We start from the raw sequence: 15,839 nt of genomic DNA on the forward strand, positions 1-15,839 counted from the left end.
AGTTCCTCCAGGAATTCCTCCGGAAGTTCCTCCAGGAATTCCTCCGGAAGTTCCTCCAGGAATTCCTCCGGAAGTTCCTCCAGGAATTCCTCCGGAAGTTCCTCCAGGAATTCCTCCGGAAGTTCCTCCAGGAATTCCTCGGAAGTTCCTCCAGGAATTCCTCGGAAGTTCCTCCAGGAATTCCTCCGGAAGTTCCTCCAGGAATTCCTCCGGAAGTTCCTCCAGGAATTCCTCCGAAGTTCCTCCAGGAATTCCTCCGGAAGTTCCTCCAGGAATTCCTCCGGAAGTTCCTCCAGAATTCCTCCGAAGTTCCTCCAGGAATTCCTCCGGAAGTTCCTCCAGGAATTCCTCCGAAGTTCCTCCAGGAATTCCTCCGGAAGTTCCTCCAGGAATTCCTCGGAAGTTCCTCCAGGAATTCCTCCGGAAGTTCCTCCAGGAATTCCTCCGGAAGTTCCTCCAGGAATTCCTCCGAAGTTCCTCCAGGAATTCCTCCGGAAGTTCCTCCAGGAATTCCTCCGGAAGTTCCTCCAGGAATTCCTCCGAAGTTCCTCCAAGAATTCCTCCGGAAGTTCCTCCAGGAATTCCTCCGGAAGTTCCTCCAGGAATTCCTCCGGAAGTCCCTCCAGGAAATTCCTCCGGAAGTTCCTCCAGGAATTCCTCCGGAAGTTCCTCCAAGAATTCCTCCGGAAATCCCTCAAGGAATTCCTCCGGAAGTCCCTCCAGGAATTCCTCCGGAAGTCCCTCCAGGAATTCTTCCTCCAGGAATTCCTCCAGAATTCCTCCGGAAGTCCCTCCAGGAATTCTTCCTCCAGGAATTCCTCCGGAAGTTCCTCCAGGAATTCCACCGGAAGTTCCTCCAGGAATTCCTCCGGAAGTTCCTCCAGGAATTCTTCCGGAAGTTCCTCCAGGAATACCTCCGGAAGTTCCTCCTCCAGGAATTCCTCCGAAAGTTCCTCCAGGAAATCCTCCGGAAGTTCCTCCAGGAATTCCTCCGGAAGTTCCTCCAGGAATTCCTCCGGAAGTTCCTCCAGGAATTCCTCCGGAAGTTCCTCCAGGAATTCCTCCGGAAGTTCCTCCAGGAATTCCTCCGGAAGTTCCTCCAGGAATTCCTCCGAAGTTCCTCCAGAATTCCTCCGAAGTTCCTCCAGGAATTCCTCCGGAAGTTCCTCCAGGAATTCCTCCGGAAGTTCCTCCAGGAATTCCTCCGGAAGTTCCTCCAGGAATTCCTCCGAAGTTCCTCCAGGAATTCCTCCGGAAGTTCCTCCAGGAATTCCTCCGGAAGTTCCTCCAGGAATTCCTCCGGAAGTTCCTCCAGGAATTCCTCCGGAAGTTCCTCCAGGAATTCCTCGAAGTTCGGAATTCCTCCGGAAGTTCCTCCAGGAATTCCTCCGGAAGTTCCTCCAGGAATTCCTCCGGAAGTTCCTCCAGGAATTCCTCCGGAAGTTCCTCCAGGAATTCCTCCGGAAGTTCCTCCAGGAATTCCTCCGAAGTTCCTCCAGGAATTCCTCCGGAAGTTCCTCCAGGAATTCCTCAGGAAGTTCCTCCAGGAATTCCTCCGGAAGTTCCTCCAGGAATTCCTCGGAAGTTCCTCCAGGAATTCCTCCGGAAGTTCCTCCAGGAATTCCTCCGGAAGTTCCTCCGGAAGTTCCTCCAGGAATTCCTCCGGAAGTTCCTCCAGGAATTCCTCCGAAGTTCCTCCAGGAATTCCTCCGGAAGTTCCTCCAGGAATTCCTCCGGAAGTTCCTCCAGGAATTCCTCCGGAAGTTCCTCCAGGAATTCCTCCGGAAGTTCCTCCAGAATTCCTCGGAAGTTCCTCCAGGAATTCCTCCGGAAGTTCCTCCAGGAATTCCTCCGGAAGTTCCTCCAGGAATTCCTCCGATTCCTCCAGGAATTCCTCCGGAAGTTCCTCCAGGAATTCCTCCGGAAGTTCCTCCAGGAATTCCTCCGGAAGTTCCTCCAGAATTCCTCCGGAAGTTCCTCCAGGAATTCCTCCGAAGTTCCTCCAGGAATTCCTCCGGAAGTTCCTCCAGGAATTCCTCCGAAGTTCCTCCAGGAATTCCTCCGGAAGTTCCTCCAGGAATTCCTCCGGAAGTTCCTCCAGGAATTCCTCCGGAAGTTCCTCCAGGAATTCCTCCGGAAGTTCCTCCAGGAATTCCTCCGGAAGTTCCTCCAGGAATTCCTCCGGAAGTTCCTCTAGGAATTCCTCCGAAGTTCCTCCCGGAATTCCTCCGGAAGTTCTCCAGGAATTCCTCCGGAAGTTCCTCCAGGAATTCCTCCGGAAGTTCCTCCAGGAATTCCTCCGGAAGTTCCTCCAGGAATTCCTCCGGAAGTTCCTCCAGGAATTCCTCCGGAAGTTCCTCTTCCCCCAGGAATTCCTCCGGAAGTTCCCCCAGGAATTCCTCCGGAAGTTCCTCCAGGAATTCCTCCGGAAGTTCCTCCAGGAATTCCTCCGGAAGTTCCTCCAGGAATTCCTCCGGAAGTTCCTCCAGGAATTCCTCCGGAAGTTCCTCCAGGAATTCCTCCGGAAGTTCCTCCAGGAATTCCTCCGGAAGTTCCTCCAGGAATTCCTCCGAAGTTCCTCCAGGAATTCCTCCGGAAGTTCCTCCAGGAATTCCTCGGAAGTTCCTCCAGGAATTCCTCCGGAAGTTCCTCCAGGAATTCCTCCGGAAGTTCCTCCAGGAATTCCTCCGGAAGTTCCTCCAGGAATTCCTCGGAAGTTCCTCCAGGAATTCCTCCGGAAGTTCCTCCAGGAATTCCTCCGGAAGTTCCTCCAGGAATTCCTCCGGAAGTTCCTCCAGGAATTCCTCCGGAAGTTCCTCCAGGAATTCCTCCGGAAGTTCCTCCAGGAATTCCTCCGGAAGTTCCTCCAGGAATTCCTCCGGAAGTTCCTCCAGGAATTCCTCGGAAGTTCCTCCAGGAATTCCTCCGGAAGTTCCTCCAGGAATTCCTCCGGAAGTTCCTCCAGGAATTCCTCCGGAAGTTCCTCCAGGAATTCCTCCGGAAGTTCCTCCAGGAATTCCTCCGGAAGTTCCTCCAGGAATTCCTCCGGAAGTTCCTCCAGGAATTCCTCCGGAAGTTCCTCCAGGAATTCCTCCGGAAGTTCCTCCAGGAATTCCTCCGGAAGTTCCTCCAGGAATTCCTCCGGAAGTTCCTCCAGGAATTCCTCCGGAAGTTCCTCCAGGAATTCCTCCGGAAGTTCCTCCAGGAATTCCTCCAGGAGTTCCTCCGGAAGTTCCTCCAGGAATTCCTCCGGAAGTTCCTCCAGGAATTCCTCCGGAAGTTCCTCCAGGAATTCCTCCGGAAGTTCCTCCAGGAATTCCTCCGGAAGTTCCTCCAGGAATTCCTCCGGAAGTTCCTCCAGGAATTCCTCCGGAAGTTCCTCCAGGAATTCCTCCGGAAGTTCCTCCAGGAATTCCTCCGGAAGTTCCTCCAGGAATTCCTCCGGAAGTTCCTCCAGGAATTCCTCCGGAAGTTCCTCCAGGAATTCCTCCGGAAGTTCCTCCAGGAATTCCTCCGGAAGTTCCTCCAGGAATTCCTCCGGAAGTTCCTCCAGGAATTCCTCCGGAAGTTCCTCCAGGAATTCCTCCGGAAGTTCCTCCAGGAATTCCTCCGGAAGTTCCTCCAGGAATTCCTCCGGAAGTTCCTCCAGGAAGTTTCTCCAGGAAGTTCCTCAGAAGTTCCTCCGGAAGTTCCTCCAGGAATTCCTCCGGAAGTTCCTCCAGGAATTCCTCCGGAAGTTCCTCCAGGAATTCCTCCGGAAGTTCCTCCAGGAATTCCTCCGAAGTTCCTCCAGGAATTCCTCCGGAAGTTCCTCCAGGAATTCCTCCGGAAGTTCCTCCAGGAATTCCTCCGGAAGTTCCTCCAGGAATTCCTCCGGAAGTTCCTCCAGGAATTCCTCCGGAAGTTCCTCCAGGAATTCCTCCGGAAGTTCCTCCAGGAATTCCTCCGGAAGTTCCTCCAGGAATTCCTCCGGAAGTTCCTCCAGGAATTCCTCCGGAAGTTCCTCCAGGAATTCCTCCGAAGTTCCTCCAGGAATTCCTCCGGAAGTTCCTCCAGGAATTCCTCCGGAAGTTCCTCCAGGAATTCCTCCGGAAGTTCCTCCAGGAATTCCTCCGGAAGTTCCTCCAGGAATTCCTCCGGAAGTTCCTCCAGGAATTCCTCCGGAAGTTCCTCCAGGAATTCCTCCGGAAGTTCCTCCAGGAATTCCTCCGGAAGTTCCTCCAGGAATTCCTCCGGAAGTTCCTCCAGGAATTCCTCCGGAAGTTCCTCCAGGAATTCCTCCAGAAGTTCCTCCGGAAGTTCCTCCAGGAATTCCTCCGGAAGTTCCTCCAGGAATTCCTCCGGAAGTTCCTCCAGGAATTCCTCCGGAAGTTCCTCCAGGAATTCCTCCGGAAGTTCCTCCAGGAATTCCTCCGGAAGTTCCTCCGGAAGTTCCTCCAGGAATTCTTTCGGAAGTTCCTCCAGGAATTCCTCCGGAAGTTCCTCCAGGAATTCCTCCGGAAGTTCCTCCAGGAATTCCTCCGGAAGTTCCTCCGGAAGTTCCTCCAGGAATTCCTCCGGAAGTTCCTCCGGAAGTTCCTCCAGGAATTCCTCCGGAAGTTCCTCCAGGAATTCCTCCGGAAGTTCCTCCAGGAATTCCTCCGGAAGTTCCTCCAGGAATTCCTCCGGAAGTTCCTCCAGGAATTCCTCCGGAAGTTCCTCCAGGAATTCCTCCGGAAGTTCCTCCAGGAATTCCTCCGAAAGTTCGTCCATGCATTCCTCCGACGGTTCCTTCAGAAATGCCTCCGTAAGTTCCTCCAGGAATTCCTCCGGAAGTTCCTCCAGGAATTCCTCCGGAAGTTCCTCCAGGAATTCCTCCGGAAGTTCCTCCAGGAATTCCTCCGGAAGTTCCTCCAGGAATTCCTCCGGAAGTTCCTCCAGGAATTCCTCCGGAAGTTCCTCCAGGAATTCCTCCGGAAGTTCATCCAGGAATTTCTCCGGAAGTTCCTCCAGGAATTCCTCCGGAAGTTCCTCCAGGAATTCCTCCGGAAGTTCCTCCAGGAATTCCTCCGGAAGTTCCTCCAGGAATTCCTCCGGAAGTTCCTCCAGGAATTCCTCCGGAAGTTCCTCCAGGAATTCCTCCGGAAGTTCCTCCAGGAATTCCTCCGGAAGTTCCTCCAGGAATTCCTCCGGAAGTTCCTCCAGGAATTCCTCCAGAAGTTCCTCCAGGAATTCCTCCGGAAGTTCCTCCAGGAATTCCTCGGAAGTTCCTCCAGGAATTCCTTGGAAGTTCCTCCAAGAATTTCTCCGGAAGTTCCTTCAGGAATTCCTCCGGATGTTCCTTCAGGAATTCCTCCGGAAGTTTCTCCAGGAATTCCTCTGGAAGTTCCTCCAGGAATTCCTCCGGAAGTTTCTCCAGGAATTCCTCCGGAAGTTCCTTCAGAAATTCCTCCGGAAAATCCTTCAGAAATTCCTCCGGAAAATCCTTCAGAAATTCCTCCGGAAGTTTCTTCAGAAATTCCTCCGAAAGTTCCTTCAGGGATTCCTCCGGAAGTTCCTTCAGGAATTCCTCCGCAAATACCTTCAGGAATTCCTCAGGAAGTTCCTTCAGGAATTCCTCCGGACGTTCCTTAAGGAACTCCTCCGGAAGTTCCTTCAAGAACTACTCCGGAAGTACCTTCAGGAATTCCTCCGGAAGTTCCTTCAGGAATTGCTCCGGAAGTTCCTTCAGGAATTGCTCCGGAAGTTCCTTCAGGAATTCCTCCGGAAGTTCCTTCAGGAATTCCTCCGGAAGTTCCTTCAGGAATTCCTCCGGAAGTTCCTTCAGGAATTCCTCCGGAAGTTCCTTCAGGAATTCCTCCAGAAGTTCCTTCAGGAATTCCTCCGGAAGTTCCTTCAGGAATTCCTCCGGAAGTTCCTTCAGGAATTCCTCCGGAAGTTCCTTCAGGAATTCCTCCGGAAGTTCCTTCAGGAATTCCTCCGGAAGTTCCTTCAGGAATTCCTCCGGAAGTTCCTTCAGGAATTCCTCCGGAAGTTCCTTCAGGAATTCCTCCGGAAGTTCCTTCAGGAATTCCTCCGGAAGTTCCTTCAGGAATTCCTCCGGAAGTTCCTTCAGAATTCCTCTGGAAGTTCCTCCAGGAATTCCTCTGAAGTTCCTCCAGGAATTCCTCCGGAAGTTCCTCCAGGAATTCCTCCGGAAGTTCCTCCAGGAATTCCTCCGAAGTTCCTCCAGGAATTCCTCCGAAGTTCCTCCAGGAATTCCTCCGGAAGTTCCTCCAGGAATTCCTCCGGAAGTTCCTCCAGGAATTCCTCCGGAAGTTCCTCCAGGAATTCCTCCGGAAGTTCCTCCAGGAATTCCTCCGGAAGTTCCTCCAGGAATTCCTCCGGAAGTTCCTCCAGGAATTCCTCCGGAAGTTCCTCCAGGAATTCCTCCGGAAGTTCCTCCAGGAACTCCCCCGAAAGTTCCTCCAGGAATTCCTCAAAAGTTCTTCCAGAAATTCCCCGGAAGTTCCTCTAAGAATTCCCCAGGAAGTTCCTCCAGGAATTCCATCGGAAGTTCTTTCAGGAATTCCCCCGAAAGTTCCTCTAGGAATTCCTCAAAAGTTCCTACAGGAATTTCCTCGGAAGTTCCTCCAGGAATTCCCCCGGAAGTTCCTCCAGGAATTCCTCCGGAAGTTCCTCCAGGAATTCCTCCAGGAATTCCTCCGGAAGTTCCTCCAGGAATTCCTCCGGAAGTTCCTCCAGGAATTCCTCCGGAAGTTCCTCCAGGAATTCCTCCGGAAGTTCCTCCAGGAATTCCTCCGGAAGTTCCTCCAGGAATTCCTCCAGGAAGTTCCTCCAGGAATTCCTCCGGAAGTTCCTCCAGGAATTCCTCCGGAAGTTCCTCCAGGAATTCCTCCGGAAGTTCCTCCAGGAATTCCTCCGGAAGTTCCTCCAGGAATTCCTCCGGAAGTTCCTCCAGGAATTCCTCCGGAAGTTCCTCCAGGAATTCCTCCGGAAGTTCCTCCAGGAATTCCTCCGGAAGTTCCTCCAGGAATTCCTCCGGAAGTTCCTCCAGGAATTCCTCTGGTAGTTCCTCCAGGAATTCCTCCGGAAGTTCCTCCAGGAATTCCTCTGGTAGTTCCTCCAGGAATTCCTCTGGTAGTTCCTCCAGGAATTCCTCTGGTAGTTCCTCCAGGAATTCCTCCGAAAGTTCCTCCAGGAATTCCTCCGGAAGTCCGGAAGAATTCCTCCTGAAGTTCCTCCAATTCTCCGAAGTTCCTCCAGGATTTCCCCCGAAAGTTCCTCCAAAAATTCCTCCAGAAGTTCATCCAGGAATTCCTCCGGAAGTTCCTCCAGGAATTCCTCGGTTAGTTCCTCCAGGAATTCCTCCGGAAGTTCCTCCAGGAATTCCTCCGGAAGTTCCTTCAGGAATTCCTCCGGAAGTTCCTCCAGGAATTCCTCCGGAAGTTCCTTCAGGAATTCCTCCGGAAGTTCCTCCAGGAATTCCTCCGGAAGGTCCTCCAGGAATTCCTCCGGAAGTTCCTCCAGGAATTCCTTCAGGGATGTAAAAGCAAATCGTAAAGGGATTCCGAAGCATATCTTCAAGGGATTCCGAAGCAAAACATCGAAGGTTTTCCAAGCAAATCGCGAATGATTTCGAAGCAATTCGTCGAAGGATTTCGAAGCAATTCGTAGAGGGATTTCGAAGTATATCGTCAAGGTAGCCCGAACTAAATCTTCGAGGAATTCCGAAGCAAACCGTGGATGTATTTCGAAGCGAATCATTGAATGATTGTCGACGGATTCCGTGGTAAAACGTCGAGACTCCGAATACAATCTTCGAGGGATTCCGAAGCAAATCTTCGAAGGATTCTGGAACAAATCGTCAAGGAATTCCGAAGCAAACCCCCGAACGATTCCAAAATAAATCTTTCAATGACTCCGGAGAAATTCCGAAGCAAATCAGCGAGAGATTCTGAAGCAAATCTTTCATGGATTATAGAGGGTATCCCTTACAGATTTCCAAGGATATCCCTTGACGATACTGAAAGGAATCCAGCGTGTATTCTTCTAGATTCCGGTTTTAATACTTCGATGACTCTGAAAGGAATTCTTTAGAGATTCCAATGAAAATTCTTCTCGGATTCTAACAGGTATTCCTCTCGGATTCTGATGAGAATCCTACTCGGATGCTGATGGGAATTGTGGAAATTATCATGCTGCTAGGCAAGCGGAAGTCTGTTGGAACACCACTCCAGTCCGTGATGGCTTCTTCGTTTTTGTAGTGCATAATTATGTACGAAGTGTAACATATCTTTAAAACATCATTCCTACAAATGTCACGTAATGTTTGGGTGTTTCGAAGCATTAAAATACAAAGCCGATAATTTTGCTTCATGCTACGTGTAAGCACCATTTCAAGAAATATCTGGGTTCTGTTGGTCCGGTGTGTACTATATCAAATACAACTATGCCTAGAGTACACATAGCCTTCCATCAAAATTTTGACCGCCGGGTGTTTTAATAAACATTCTGCTACTCCAAAATAAACAAATAGACAAAACATGTTTTTGTTCAGATTTTTTTGCTTCGGTAGTACGCACACTGCCTATATTATAATCTCGTCTTCTAGGTTTTTACAGATATTCCACTAAAGAAGTTCCAAACGTATTTCATCATTAATAATATGCCGTGTATTATATCGCACATATATAGCGAATATGGTGTAACAGTTTGCTCTTCTAATTCAAAAACATGTGATTATCGTACCCTCATTTCACGATCCAGCTGCATGACATAACCATGCTAGCTATAATATTTTATTTAAAATCAGCTAACCACAACCAGCTGCCTTACCCTCTGGTTAGCAGAGCATCTTCACGCAAACACGTAACGTCAGATTACTTCGTGAAAAGCTTTTGATGGACAGCTGCAATTAAATTACTCCCACAATAAATCACGACCTTTTGTGGTGATTCCACACCAGTCGGCTTCCAAGAAAATTGTCTTATAAGAATTATCAATCTACCTAACTAGGATCATTTAACCCATATTATCCCAGCGACCTAAATAGAGCAGCTATTGTGAACTAACGAAATACTTCCGGGCGTTAATGGGTAAAATGCGAAACACTCCACCCACACGTGTGGAGATGCACCGGTCCAGAAGAAATCAACCGTCACTAGCGCAGGCAGTGAGACCTTATCAGCTCGTTAGTCCCCACGTCCCTGTGTGGCCGTAGTCCGGACGTGTCTGTCAAGAAGAAATGACACGTCTATTAACTGGAAATCTCTTCCACCAACAACCTGCCGGGTACTGCTGACGAGGCAGCCTTTGTCGGAACAGGCTCATTTAAGTCATTCATAAATTTCGTTAACCGCAAAGGCACGACACCGCGGTATAAATATTTGCACGCACCTTGCCGAGACGATACCTCCGAGGTAGCCAATCCAGTATTATAGCCATAATAACTAGCTCGCGGAGCTCTCGCTGGGAGCAAGTTCTTTGTCACGTCAAGGCGTTCAGCCACCGGAAAGTACGCGGAACTTTAAGGAAAAATGAGTAATGATAAGCAGATTCTCTTTGGCTGATTCAAATGCGAATACGGCGCAAAACTAGATTGGTTTTCTTCTCAACCGAAGGTTAAGTTGTCCTGGATGTCATTTCCAGTCCATAAAAACGTCAACGTGTTAATTAACGCGTGCCTTATTTGATTTGGACTTGATTTATAGAAACGATATACAGCATTGCGCGGTGGCTATAGAATCTAAGATAAGGCCGTGTAACGGATTCCGTCAATCGCTGCTGCGCGTACCAATTCTATAAATCACTAAGGAGATCTGGTCTGATTTATCATATCCGCGCGGGGCCCATCGTCTGTAATCGAGAACGAAACGGTGGTAATGAGTTGCACGTTTTACTCTTTATTAAATACGCAGCCAAGCGCCAGTCTTCGATCGGCGGTGGCGCCGTTGCTGCCGCCGCCGTGTTGACATTTTGCACATCGTTTTTATAAGTCGCGTGTTCTCGATCGCACTCTCGCGAGCGCGCGCCCGCGATCAAATACTTTATCGGACGTCAACAGCCCAGAAACGCGTATTCTACGACAGTCAATGAACCGCTTATGGTAATGCCGCTGTTTTATCTATTTGCGGTTTCTCGAACTTAAAAGGTTGTCGACCGAACGCGGCTGGATCGATAATTAATAAATGTGAACACAAATTGACACTTCCGAAATAGATATGTGATTCATCATTTCCATTTCCAACTTGGGTTAAAACTTTGTGATTCTGTCTGGGATGGAAATACGAAGTTCGTGCAAGAGCGTATACCGCCTTTTATACATTGCAACACGATAATAGAGAGCTGATGAAACTACATAGCGAAAAATTTGATTAGTTTTTGTCACTATGATGTCCATTTAGACATAATTGTCAGTTCTGAAAGATTTTAAGTTTTTATCGCTGTGCATTCACGCATTGCAAGAATAAAAGAGAAATTTCTTCAACTTCAAAGCGTTAACCCTTGAAAGCCACTAATCGTATTTCAAGCTGCCAGACATCGAAACAAACACTTCTTGCCCTCAGCCCTTTGGAAGTTTCCGAGTCCCCTGTCGCAATCGGGCTCCTTCCGTCAACGAACATTTTGTAACCGTTCGGCTACAAAATCCTTGGATTTATTTATAGTTATTAACATTAATGTGGCCGGCTGGGTACCCGGGTACCTTTTCGGAATTCATTTCACGATATCTAAATGATTTTTCATAGCAGGACGTTGAAACTCTGTCAGATCCGCAAAAATGACGATTAAGATGGATTGTAGGGGTCAACGGAAATTTGGATCAAGAAGGGTGCAGGAAGGGTACCCGGGTACCCACGAAACTGAGATTCCTGTATCTTTCTTGTAATGCTTGTACCAATTTCAACAGTTTCGGGCTCATTCGATACCATTTTTTTTCTTTGTCGTGCTGTTGTTGGTTGGTTAGAGGTCCAGCCACACTGATGTTCAGAAAATCCGGATTTCCAGAAACTTGTCCTGATTCGGTAATACTGACGTTGGATTTCGGTATCAAACTTCTTGAAATTTCCATAGCAGGTTGGTGTTTTGATTATCTTGGGCCCATCAGACGTTTGAACATTCTAGTGACTATTTCAGAACAGGTTCCAAGAGGGGTCGAGAGAGTCATAAGCATTTTTCAATGGAACCCCAACAATATGGATATCGAACTTCTTGAAATTGCATCACCAAATTGCTTCTTACTGTTCTAGGGCCACCAGACAGCACGACCTCAGAAATTCCATTCCAGGACGAGTTCCTCGTGGGGGAAACACTTTTCAATAGATTCCAAACATAATGGGAATCATTTTTTTATTATATTTTCTAATACTAATACCTGTGCAGTACACAAAAGTCTTCTCCATTCAGCTCGGTGAATGGCTCAATGTCGCCAATCACGCAGTCTACAGAGGATCCGTCAATCGTTCTCCACCTGATCAACTCCTCACTGTGCACCTCGCCTCTTGTGCCCGTCGGAAAAGGTTCCCAGGAGGGTCAGGAGGGTCAATCTTCTTGAAATTCTAGACCAATATTTCTTTGTCCACATATATAGCTATATATATATGGACAAAGAATCAGAAGAAATAATTATATAATTATAATTTTTGGCTATTACGCCTTTTTCAAATGTTGGTCTAAAAATGATCTAAGGGTCTTTCTCATCTTAATTTTTTATCTATCTTACCACTCATTGATCTCTGTGATTCCAAAAGCTCTCCAACACCCAGAGAACTGTTCAATTATTGTCATTTGCCCCAGTAAGATGCGACTATTCCTAATCACTCACTCATTGACCCCAGGTGTCGGGAGGACATTTGGACCATCCGAAGCAGTGTTCAGTTTTCGAATAGCATTATGAGAACAAAATCATTTTCAAGAACTACACATTGATCCCTGAAGACCAGTAAGTGGTCCTCCGGAAGTTCCAGATCAGCCAAAGAAGTTGCCGATTCCGATCATTTGTCTTAAAAAGCAGCGACTTTTTTTTTAATAAAATTGAGTGTTGTAGCCATGAGCAAGCAAAATCAGTACAAGAACTCATTCATTTCGGATGGCCACTAAGTGAATCTTCGAAAGTTCTGATACATCCGGAGAAATGGCCAAATGAAGAAGTTCGTCGTTTGAAGCTGCGATTTTTATAAATCGATTAATGACGTAATGTGAGTGCAAAATCGGGCTGCAAAATGGTGGGTTGACATCAAGGAAGGAGCGCCCAACAGAGCTCTGGTCCCCACAAGTCCCTATCTCACGCTTCCACGGGTCGTCCGATGACAAAAGACCGCCAGCTAAGGGTTGTGTACTTAGCTGGTAGTGCAGCCTGGGCACTGTTGTCCTTCTGACATCAGCTAGAGTGAGAAGGTACGCCTCGAGCGTCTGTTCACCAGGAGGTGCGGCTCAAACAGCGTCTGCCTGGTACCCAGCGGCTGATTAACGAAATGCTGTATCGCGTCAGCTATACCTAAGGTGGCAGCCCCATCATCGCGATGTAGGTAACGCGACCCCGGTAAGGTAGCTTACTGAAGCCTCTCAAATACCACGAAAAATGGAGATAGAAGAAAAAGAGAACGTTATTTTTGGCAACCGACCCGGCAACGAAATAAGGACTATGATTGGAAACTCGGTACCTGGAATGTCAGGACCCTAAATGAACCTGGACGAGTGAGTCTTCTGGCTCGTGAACTGCAGAAGGTTGGAGTGAACGTGGCTGCTATTCAAGAAGTCCGATGGCCTAGATCCGGAGAACGTGAATTCCGAGCCGTGGACCCCACGACCAATACTGCATTCAAGTATAACATCTATCACAGCGGCGGTGAAAAAGCAGAGCATGGAGTTGGTTTCGTAGTGATGGGCAAGCAGATGAAGCGAGTGATGCGGTGGAAACCCATTAGCGAACGAATCTGTGTGTTGAGGATACGGGGCAAATTCTTCAATTACAGCCTAATCAACGTTTACGCACCGACAAACGATAAATCCGACGACGTGAAGGACACGTTTTATGAATGTCTTGATAAAGCCTATGGAGAGTGCCCAAAGCATGACGTGAAAATTGTTATCGGAGACGCTAACGCTCAGGTCGGTAGAGAGGACTTTTTCCGTCCCATAATCGGTAGGAAGAGCCTTCACTCCGCCACCAATGACAACGGCCTACGGCTAGTAAATTTTGCTGCTGCCAGAGGGATGGCCATCAGTAGCACCTACTTTGCACGAAAGAACATCCGAAAGCACACCTAGAGACACCCAAATGGTGAAACTTGCAACCAGATAGACCATGTTCTGGTGGATGGGCGCCATTTCTCGGATGTTATCGATGTGCGGACATTCAGAGGTCCGAACATTGACTCTGATCACTATCTCGTTGTCAGTAAAATTCGATCACGGTTGTCAACTGTATCGAACGAAAGATCACAGCGAACGATGCGTTACAATATCCAGCGATTGTCGGCGGAAGGAGTATCGGCTGAGTACCGCCAGAAGCTCGACGAACGGATAAGTGCAATCAACGTTAGCGACAACATCAACGATCTGTGGGAGTCGATCCATGGAGCGGTGAGTACAACAGCACGAGAAGTGGTAGGCACTGCACAGAGGCGACCCAGGACGGGTTGGTTCGATGTGGAGTGTCAGAGAGTGACAGACGAGAAGAACGTTGCCAGAAGCCGGATGTTGGTGTCAGGTACCCGATCGAATAGAGATCGGTACAAGGAAGCAAGAGCAGCCGAAAACGAACCCACCGCAGGAAGAAAAAAGAGTACGAAGAACAAGTGATTAGTGAGGCGCAGGAAAAATGGAGCAGAACGATATGCGGAGGTTTTATGAGTCTGTCAATGGCGTGCGGAGAAAGACAGCGCCATCTCCCGTCATGTGCAACGACCAACAAGGGAATTTGCTGTCAGATAAAACTGAAGTGGCTGCCAGGTGGAAGCAACACTTCGAGACTTTGTTGAATGGAGGAAGTGACGGTGCATCGGTGAACAGAATAAATATTAGCGACGATGGACAAGCTGTGGAGTCACCTACACTAGATGAGGTTAAAAAAGCTGTGAAAGAGCTGAAAAACAATAAGGCTGCGGGGAAGGACCAGCTCCCGGCTGAACTTCTCAAACATGGCAGTGAGCAGCTTTATGAAGTTCTGCACCATATTATGTCGAAAATATGGGAAGACGAGGAAATGCCTGCTAGCTGGTTGGACGGCCTCATTTGCTCTCTCTTTAAGAAAGGGCACAGACTGGAGTGCGCCAATTACCGAGGAATAACCCTCCTTAATTCGGCGTACAAAATTATGTCCCGTATTCTGTTCAACAGATTGAGACCGCTCGAAGAGTCCTTCGTCGGCGAATACCAAGCAGGTTTTCGTGAGGGCCGATCAACGACGGATCAAATGTTTACCCTGAGACAAATCCTTGATAAATTCCGGGAGTACAACTTGCAGACACATCATCTGTTTATCAAGTGTATCAAGTGTAAGGGTTGCGGATGAAATATCGACGTCATTTGTTACCTTAGATGAATTAAAGCAGGGTGATGCACTCTCGAACCTACTGTTCAATATAGCGCTCGAGGGAGCGATTAGGAGAGCTGGTGTGCAAAGAAGCGGTACCATTATCACAAAATCGCATATGCTCCTGGGATTTGCGGACGATATCGATATTATCGGAATTGATCGCCGTGCCGTGGAAGAGGCTTTTGCGCCTTTTAAGAGGGAGACAGCGAGGATTGGACTCACGATCAATACCAGCAAAACGAAGTACATGGTCGCTGGCAATCAATGTGGGTTCATTAGTGGTGGTGGTAGCGAAATAGTGCTGGATGGTGAAAAATTTGAAGTGGTAGAAGAATTTGTGTATCTTGGCACATTAGTGACGTGCGATAATGATGTTACCCGCGAGGTTAAAAGGCGTATTGCAGCTGCAAATAGGGCTTATTACGGACTTCGTAACCAGCTTAAGTCCCGTAGTCTGCAAACGAAAACAAAACTCGCGCTGTATACTACTCTGATTCTTCCGGTGGCTTTATACGGCCATGAGATATGGACGTTAAAGGAGGCTGATCGGAGAGCTCTCGGAGTGTTTGAGCGTAAGGTGCTGCGGACAATACTCGGCGGTAAACAGGAGAACGGTATCTGGCGGCGTCGCATGAATCACGAATTGTACCAGGTGTATAAAGGGCTGGATATTATTAAGCTTATACAACACGGCAGACTACGGTGGGCTGGTCACGTTGTTCGTATGCCGGAAGAACGTCAAGCGAAGATAATATCTAGTAGAGAACCCGGAAGAGGCCGCAGGCTTCGTGGAAGGCCGCGTACACGATGGCTTTTTGCAGTTGAAGAGGACCTGAGGGCGCTCAATGTTCAGGGCGACTGGAAGCGATTGGCCCAGGATCGAGTCCAGTGGAGAAGGATACTCCATTCGGCGTAGGTTCATCGAAGAGCTGTAGCCCATCAAGTATCAAGTATCAAGTAAGTGAGTGCAAAATCAATAAATAGAACACTCTTCGACTCCGGATGGCCAATAAGTGGCCCTCCAGAAGTTTCAAAACATCCGGAGAGGAGGACAATTCTGTAATTCCGCAAAGAAAACAATAACTTCAAAGATCCCTTATTGTAACATTGTGAGAGAAAAATCATTGTAAGGACAGCAAATTGAACCTGATTGACTATCAAGTGGTCCCATGGAAGTTCTGGAGTACTCGGATCAGTGACTAAACCTGAAATTATCCTAGACTGCAGTAACTTTTTATACGCCATTTGCTCTAGCAACTTGAGAAACAAATTCCACTAAGTGGTCCTCCAGGCATTCCGGAACATTTAAAATTCGTTCTCA

General features: G+C 48.4%; 1 protein-coding gene across 2 annotated transcripts in view; it reads right to left on the reverse strand.

Moving 5' to 3' along the window:
* The window catches only part of LOC134205752 (uncharacterized), a 100,399-nt gene that overhangs the window by 33,551 nt on the left and 51,009 nt on the right, over window positions 1-15,839 (reverse strand). The gene's annotated exons all lie outside the window — the stretch shown is intronic.

This window comes from Armigeres subalbatus, chromosome 1, assembly GCF_024139115.2.
Source record: "Armigeres subalbatus isolate Guangzhou_Male chromosome 1, GZ_Asu_2, whole genome shotgun sequence".
Taxonomy (NCBI): domain Eukaryota; kingdom Metazoa; phylum Arthropoda; class Insecta; order Diptera; family Culicidae; genus Armigeres; species Armigeres subalbatus.